Consider the following 8,357-nt stretch of genomic DNA (forward strand, 5'->3'; position numbering starts at 1 on the left):
CCCGCCCCGCCCCGGGCACCCCCGGCCGGTGCTGAGCTCCCTGGGTCCGGCCCCGCATCGTCCCGGGCACCCCCGGGCCGGTCCTGCTCCACGTCTGACATCCACTGTCCGATCCGTCACTGTCCCGGGCACCCCGGGTCTGGCCCCGGCACCCCTGCTCCAGTCCCGCACTGTCTGCAGCACCCCTAGTCTGGTCCCGGACACCCCATGTCCAGTCCCTCACCACCCCCAGCCCCCCTGGTCTCGTCCCTCACTGCCTCTGGCATCCCCAGTCCTGTCCCGCACCCCCCAGTGCCCCCAGTCCTGTCCCGTACGCCCCTGATCCAGCCCCGCACACACTCTGGTCCTGCCCCCCCGAGGCAGCTGGCACCCCCAGCAAACCCCGCTGGACCCCCCGGCTCTGCCCCTCCAGCCCCCCCAGCCTGCAGCGTGTCTGCACACAGCCCCCCTTACAGGGATGGGGCCGGGCGGCAAGGCCCGCCGTGGGGCATCGCCCTGGGTCGCCCCACACTGCCAGGCACTCAAGACCCCGCAACTGGTCTCTTAGGGCATCTCGCCGTGGACCCAGGGGCGCCGCCTTGCCCTGGGCCTGAGCCAAGCTCCCGCGGGGCTGGCCAGCCCTGCGCAGGCACTGCGAGGGCCGAGCCATTTCCCCAGGAGATGGTTCCCGGGTGAGGGAAAGTCCGGCCTGGCTGCAAACCCAGACAGCCCCTACACAAGCCTCTCCATCCTTCAGAAAACCTGACCGCTCTCTTCTGGTTGGTATTTCCAAAGAAGAAACCCATTAGGAAGCTGGCAGGGCTGGGCCAAGGCACCCCATGCCTCAGGCTGTTCTCAGGAAGGACCAAAAATCCCCTTGCAAACCCCTTGGCTGCACTGCTTCCCCTCCGAGCCCGGCCCCGGCCCCGCTGAGGGGCTGAGGAGGCACCCGTGGAGCCCCAGCCCAAGGCACCGTCCCTACTGATCCTCCTTCTGGCTGCTCTGGCAGAGCTGGGACCGTGTGTCCCTTCCTCCGTCCTGATACCGCAGCAGCACGGGCCAGAGGAGGAAGGCGAAAATAGGTATTTTTGTGCCCCACGAGGTCGTGCCTTCCTTCTTTAACACGGGGCAGCTCCTCGGTAGCTCCCACCCCGAGTTCTGACACAAGCAGCAGAAAACAGGTTTGATCAGCCTGTACCGATGCAGAACTGATCACAGTCTTTTATCAGCTCTTTGAAAAAAATCTGTTGAATCTCACCTCCTCCTTGGAAATGTGTTTCCCGCTGCTTGCTGCTTGCTGCCACCCAAACTGTGGCAGTGCCTTTTTCCCATTCAAGCAGAAGTAACCGGACTTTTACAAATTTCCTGTTTCTTCAGGGAATTATTTTAAGCATATTTACAACTTGTTTGGAAGTTGTAAGAGCCTTATGCTCCCCATAGACCCCGCGGAGCTATGCAGTGGAGCAAAATCTCCTCCAAGCCAGACAGGCTGGTGCTGTCGGCACAGCAGCGTGCAGCACCCAGCCTGGCGCCTCGGGATGTCTGGGATGCTGCCGCCTCTCATCAGCGAGAGAACAGGGCATTTCCAGTCCTCCCGGGCACGTGTCCCTGGGGGGAGGACACGAACGCTTGGGGGATGTCGGCACAGCTGGCTTGGAGCAGGGTTCACATGCGTGTCTAACGCCCATGAGCTTCTGACTCACGTCCCTTCTCCGGTCTCCCTCGGGAGACTCCAAAGCTAATATCCGTCTCAGCTGGCTTATAGATAGCGGCTCTCAGTTGTCAAGGTTACTGGTCCCTCTGCTTTAATTAAGCATATATTTATGGTACAGTGTATTTTCAACAGCTGGGGGCCAAGGAGAGCACTGGCCTGGTGTTCCCCGCAGGGGGTTGTAAGCGCGGGGATAAACCTGTGCCGAGGAGCCCCCCTGCAGGTCGCTGCTATTACTTTAGCTGATCTCGGAGCTATTCATTAGGATTATGATTAACACGCGACCAGGGCACCTTTGGCTCCTCGCAGCACGGAAGGGGCTGCTGGGAGCGAGAGAAGTGGCTGCACCGGTGCGACAACATCTCTGCGGTGACACTGCCGCCCTCCCACCCTGGAGAAGGGAACAAAAATATCGACCGCGCGCTTCTTAACGTCCCGCTGGTGCACTGCCGCTCTGTTGTGAAGCGACGAAAAATGTTCCCCGTAGGTACTAGACAGCAGCTCAGCATATCCGTGTGGAGTGTACAGAGGCTCGGACTTGCTAAGGGGGTAGTTGCTCTGAGCCGTTCGCAGGGGGGACAAAACCCCCCTTGCAAAGCCTGCCTAGCACATAGCCCAGGCAGATACAGGGAATGAAGAGAGCTGAGGGCTTCCTGTGATAATTTCGGAAGAAAGTTTTGTGCTCAGAAATCACAGCATTGGCTTCTGGCCGTGCCACGCTCCCTTTTGCTGTGGCTTTATTTAGCTCCTGTCCTTTCGTTTCTGGCTGGCGGCCAACGCACAGAGCAGGCCAGAGAAGACAGAGTTGATTTTGCTAATTTAGTAGAAAGAAGTAGATAATAGAAAACAAGTGAGTGGAAAATAGTGGCAGCGAAAGGGCCGGGGGAAGAAAGGGCATAGGTAGGAGGAAAGGAGGTGTGAGCTCTGGGAGAGGCGTGAGCTCAGCGGTCGGGTTGCGTGTCCCAGCCCGGGCTGCCGGCACCGGCTGAGCGTCCCCCGGTGTCGAGCAGAGCAGCGGCGCAGGGTCTGATCCCACCGCCACCGCGACCCCAAGCAGCCCATGTGCAAGCGGTCATTTCTGTCAGGTGACCAGCAGGCGAGTGATGTCAGCAGCGTGAGCCGTGCTGCTCGCCTGGCACCGACCCGCTGCAGCAAGCGCCTGGGGGAGACGGCCGGCAGCTATCGCCAGCGCTGCTGAGACCTGAGTGCTCCATGGCTCAGGCAAATCATCCCATCTCCTGTGCTTTGGCCTCTCTGTCCTCCTCCCTTTTCTGCAGGGCACCTGGAGCGCCACCGAGGAACATCTCGTGCTGCCCTCGCAGAGCCCGTATCCAGGAGGGCTCAGCGGGTCCCAGCCTGCCTCGAGCTGCATTGCACACCTGCTTTTTTGGGATGGCTGAGCAAGGTCGCAGTTAGTCATAGGGCAGATGGGCCAAAATATGCCCCCCGGGGTGGGTGCGCTCTCATGCTCCGGAGGCACTTCCGCTGCGGAGTTGCGAGAGGGATTGCTCTCTAAGGGAAGCAAATCTGCAGCCACGGCAGAAGGGAGGTAGCCAGCTGACAAGAGCAGAAGAGAGAAACCAAAGTGAGTCTCTTTTATCCCCCAAGGTTGAAACATCAGATAAACGCTTTTTTTTTTAATCAAAGGCAAATTAAATCCCAAAAGTCAGTGTCAAGAAAACGGAATTCATCAAGGAAAAGAAGACGCTACTGGTGACTTGCAGGCTGATAGAGGGAGCATTTGCTCAGCAGTTTCCTGGGATATTACATCTCCTCCATCGCCCCTCCAATGCAAAGAGCACTGTCATTCATCTATTTTTAATACCAGTGACGCAGGCAGTGAACCCAACTTCAAGGCTTCGAGTTTGTCTTCTTCCCCCTGTGTATCTGTCCTGACTCATCTTCCTCCCCAAGGGCCCTTCATAGCTTTGTAACCCAGGCAAGGAAGAAAGGAAAACAAAACTGTTGAAATAAAACAGATCAGACAGCAAAGCTTCAAAGCTGGAGAACCCTTCCTGGAGAGGAATAATAAACACTGGGACTTTGCTGTCTCAGGGAGCCAGGGAAAACTAAGCGAGTGGGAGACCTGAGCAGGGACCTGGGCAGGAACCAAGCACATGTCTGTCTTGAAGCTCTGCAGAAAGCCCGGGCAGGAGGACGCAAGGGCAGAGCAGAGCTGCCTTTGGGAGCCTGCCACAGTTCAAGCCAGTGCAAGTCCGTATTTCTGTACTCTGGTGGGTGCTATTGTGAATACAGCTTTGTCAGATGTTTGAGGTTCTTCCCCTGAAAAATTGATATTTTGGCATCAGACAGCCCCAAAGCTTAGGGGCTGCTGAGGGGAGCCATGCCCTGGGCCTGCCCCGGGTGCAGGGGTCTCACCTGAGCTCACCAGGGAGATGGGTGCATGGTGGGGGCTAGCTCTGACACACTCTCCCTGGGGCTGAAGCCACCCAGGCATGGTAGCGCAGGTTGGTCTTGGCTCATCCACTGCCTTGGGTGCTTGCACGGTCTCTTGGCCAGGGAGTGCTGCAGAGCAGGCTGGTGGAGGCCGGCCGGCCCTGTGCCACTCCATGCCAGTGGTACCGCCAGCACCTTGGCTATGTTGACTCTACAGCACCGTCACTGTGGGGCCTGCAGTGTGGACAGGCTCTGAATCAGAGCCAAGACAGCAGATGGCCGTGACGAGCAGGCAGGGGAGCACAGGACTGCGGCACTGGTCACAGCATGGCAGCTTTTTAAATGGGAATATCCATCTGTCCCAGCGCAAGCTCCCTTTGGTTCCCAAGGCAGGGTGTCTCGCACTGCTGCCAGCCTTGTGCGTGGGCTCTGTCTGGCCTCGTGCAGGAGGAACCTTGGAAGATGCTCTAACAAATCCTGAGGTAGCCAGGACTTGTGCAGAGCGTCCCAGGTTTGGGCTGATGCTGCAGCATGGTTTTGTGCACAAGGACACCCTGGTTGCCTTGTCGGCACCGGTGGTGAGACAGTGATTGCCGTTGTTCTTATCCACATGCATTTAAGTCTTCGTCCAGAGGAGAGCGTGCAAGCAGCCCCCTGCAGAGCCCTCCTTGCGGCCAGAAGGGTGGTTACGACTTGACAAGGAGGACGCAGTGCAAGTGTGGCACTGGCTGCATTTTCCCCTGCTCAGAGCAGAGGGAAATGTCTGCTCATCCATGAGCAAACCTCATCTCAATCTGCAAAGGCTATTGGCAAGACTGACCAAGGGAGGCATGGGCAGGAAGACAGTTCTCCGGGGGGAGGGGGGTGGTGGTGCAAAAAGATGCTTTTTGAAAACTAAGGGGTTTGAAAGCCTAAAAGGATCATTTTTTGTGGCTGTCCTATTTAATACCTGCCCTGGGCAGGGGTTAGGGAAGGGACAGTGCTGACATTAGACAGGAGGCAAATTCCAGACAGTCCCTCTGGGAGGTTGCTGCAAATGAGCACAGAGGTTTGTGACACTGTCTGCTGTGTTGTGGCAGCAGGACACCACCAGAAAAGATGCTGTCATTGCGAGAAGCCATGACTTACACTCGCAGAGCTCATGGCCAAAAGGGGCCATTGTGGTCACCTGCTCTGCCCTCCTGAATAACACAGCCATGAGTTTAGCCAGATGTTCCTATCCTGAGACCATCTGCTTGAACTTGCTAAGCAACCTCAGAGTAAGCTACCTCCCTTACTGTTGAAAATGTGTCCCTTATTTCCAACTTTAACTTTTCCAGCTTCAGTTTCCAGTCACTGGAGCTGACTTGGTCTTTGACTACAAGATGGGAAGAGCCCTCTGTAATAAGAAGCTGTTTCTCCACAGAGGTGCTTGTAAATATATGGTCAGTCTTCACTGTGGAAAGTTTCTTTGGTCTTTTGTTACCGGACCCCATTTTTCAGATCACAGATCTTCCTTCTCTGACCCCATTCCCTCTGCGAAGGGTACGACTAGCCCAGACCTCACCTCTAACATCCTCACTGAGGAACTCCAGAGGAGGCTTCTCAGCCCAAAAGGCTTTGCTGGGGCAGAGCACAGGCCACTCAGTGACACCCTCACACGCTGCAGTGCCATAGTCACTCCTGCCCTGGGCCACCACCTAAGCCTGAACCCTGCTGGATGGTGGGTCACAGATGGGGCTGATGAGCTGTGTGTCCTGCCTGGCATCCTGGAGTGCAAGAGGGGACTCTCAGGACCTCTCTGCCCAAGATCTGTGCCTGCCTGCAGGGAGAGTCAGGCAGGCCCACGCAGGTGAGTGTGGGTCATTTCACATTTGATAGTAGCGCTGCTTAAAGGAGCTTAAGCAAACCTCTCCCGACTCCCTTCCTCCCTGTCCTCCACCTTCTGGCACAGAGAACTCATACACATTCGAAAGAAACAGAACAACCCCTTTTTCCCCCAGGGTTTTTCATCAGCATCGGGTCCCCAGTCCATGTCTCCATGCAGCCACACACGCAGTGGCAAGAGGAAGGGAGAGGAGGAAGGCAGGGGTGGTTTCAAGAGGCAGCGAAATGTTCCTGTTGACACAGCTGCAAGGCAAAGGTGCGTGGCTTGGCAGACCGGTGATGGCTTTACTCCCGCTACATACTGTAGCGTTATCATCTCCCTACATAGGTTGGTGTTCGCCTCCCTGATACACCTATCTTACCTGCTTCCTTTAATTTTTGTGTGTTCACAGAGTTTTTCTCCTTGAGAATGAGAAATCTTCCAACCTTCTCTGCCTCTGGGGCATTTCCAAAGCCCAGAGGAAGGGAATTCCCCCTCCTGCCTGCTATCACCCGAGCTCTCTCATGTCTATTTTTATTGCCACCCTGTGAGTTTAGCTTTGGCTGCTCTTTTGTCAAACCAGTTACTCTTAAAAAGCCAAAGTGATCTGTCTGGGGAAGAGAAACAGACTGATAGCACAAATGAACAAACCGCAAGCCACAGAACTGTTTTTTGGAGCAGCTGATCTTTGCATAGGGCAGCCAGCTCACCGGCAGCTGGAGGAGCGGGGAATACCCGCCGTGAGCAGAGCTTCCTGCAGAGGTATTTACAGGATGCCTGGCTCTTCTTGAATGCAAGAGACTTCTGCAAGACTTTTCCTTTGATATGTCTCTTTGATGAGTCTTTCAATACAACATTAACTTTTCTCTCTCCAGGAAACACAGGAAAGCTATAAAAGCTACTCATCTTCTGCACATTTTAAGGCCACAGATTTGCTAGGGTATTTCTGCCAGCTGTAAGGAGGGACAAGGGGACTTTCTCAGACAGAGGTTCTGCTGTTGATGTACATACACATGCGGTCACCAGCAAAACCCACTTTCTTCCGCTTTCAAAACACAGGCCTTCAGCCTTTGAGATAAAGCAGTAGGAAGTCTTGTAAGACTATCCTATCTCCAAAGCCCTCTCAAAATAGGCATCATTTATGGCATAATTCTAATCATGAGACCCCCATGCAATAGGTATATGAAATATATTACGAGTGTTTCCAAATGAAAGTTAATTTTACTGAATCATACTGGCATATTTTAATGATGTTACTTTGTACCAGCAGATGGGGTGAATGCTTGTTCCTGGATATTACCAATAAGAAACTTGTGGACAAAAAGCAAAGATAACTTACATCTTTGCTGAAAAACAAAAAAGAGGTGAAATTTATGATGGGGAATTGGGGAAAGATAATTCATTTACTTTAGTACTGAGAATAGTCCCCCAAAAGAGAAATATTAAACATCTGCCACCAGATGTCATCATGAAGCTGATGAATAACTTCTAAAACATTAGGGACAAAGGGCACTGGGGAAATAGTGAGAGAAAACTAGAACGCACTGGGGTTTCTTTAACTGGGTACAAAGCAGCAGGGATTACTGTACTGTGGCATAGTGAATGTCCATGGAGACTCTGGGATATTTCAGATTTTGCTTTGTACAGTCTTTGCAACTTGCATGGGTAAGTTCAAGCCAAATGTAAACCACTAAAATTTAACTTCACAAAATATAACTTTTTAATTATAAAAGAAGTTTAGTCTTGACGTAAAGTCCCATTCTGGAGCTCAGTTATGGTTGAATGTTAGCAGAAGACACTGACAGATCTGAGTAGCTCCATCTGCTTAATCATACATTCAAGTATGATGGATAAGATAATCATTGTTTAATGGCTTAATTACAAAAGCTTCATTGCATCCTATGTATGAGCTGTCATTAGAATAGATATTTGCATATGGGTGATATTTAGCATTTGGGAGTGTGGGAAAGTCATTGTTAGTGAAGGAAACCCAAAAGGAAAATGAAGAAAACAGAACAATTTTTTCTTGCCACACAAAGCACTTTTAAGCTGCTACTGTTGCAGGGCCATTATATCTTTGCAGATAAATTTATACAGAAAGTCCCACTATAAACTTGGGTGACATTCTGAAACTAAATTCAATCAATAAATTACAGATTAGAGATTTTAATCCACCTCTAAGTGTAAATCTCTATTCAATATTATCTGTGGAGTTGGTGCTCATGCTTCCAACATGAAAGTCCATCAAGCACATTTTGGACTAAGTTAGAAAGATTAGGTGAAAAATTAATGATGAGAAACAGTACAGAGAAAACATAATATATTACTAATACAGTATGGCAAGGTTGAGTGATGTGTTCTTGCCTGAAACCTTTTTAGCTATAACTTTAGCAGTTTTAAATGTTTGTGATTCAGTTTTTCAAT

Source organism: Apteryx rowi, unplaced genomic scaffold (assembly GCF_003343035.1).
Source record: "Apteryx rowi isolate R43461 unplaced genomic scaffold, aptRow1 scaffold_7, whole genome shotgun sequence".
Classification (NCBI taxonomy): Eukaryota; Metazoa; Chordata; class Aves; order Apterygiformes; family Apterygidae; genus Apteryx; species Apteryx rowi.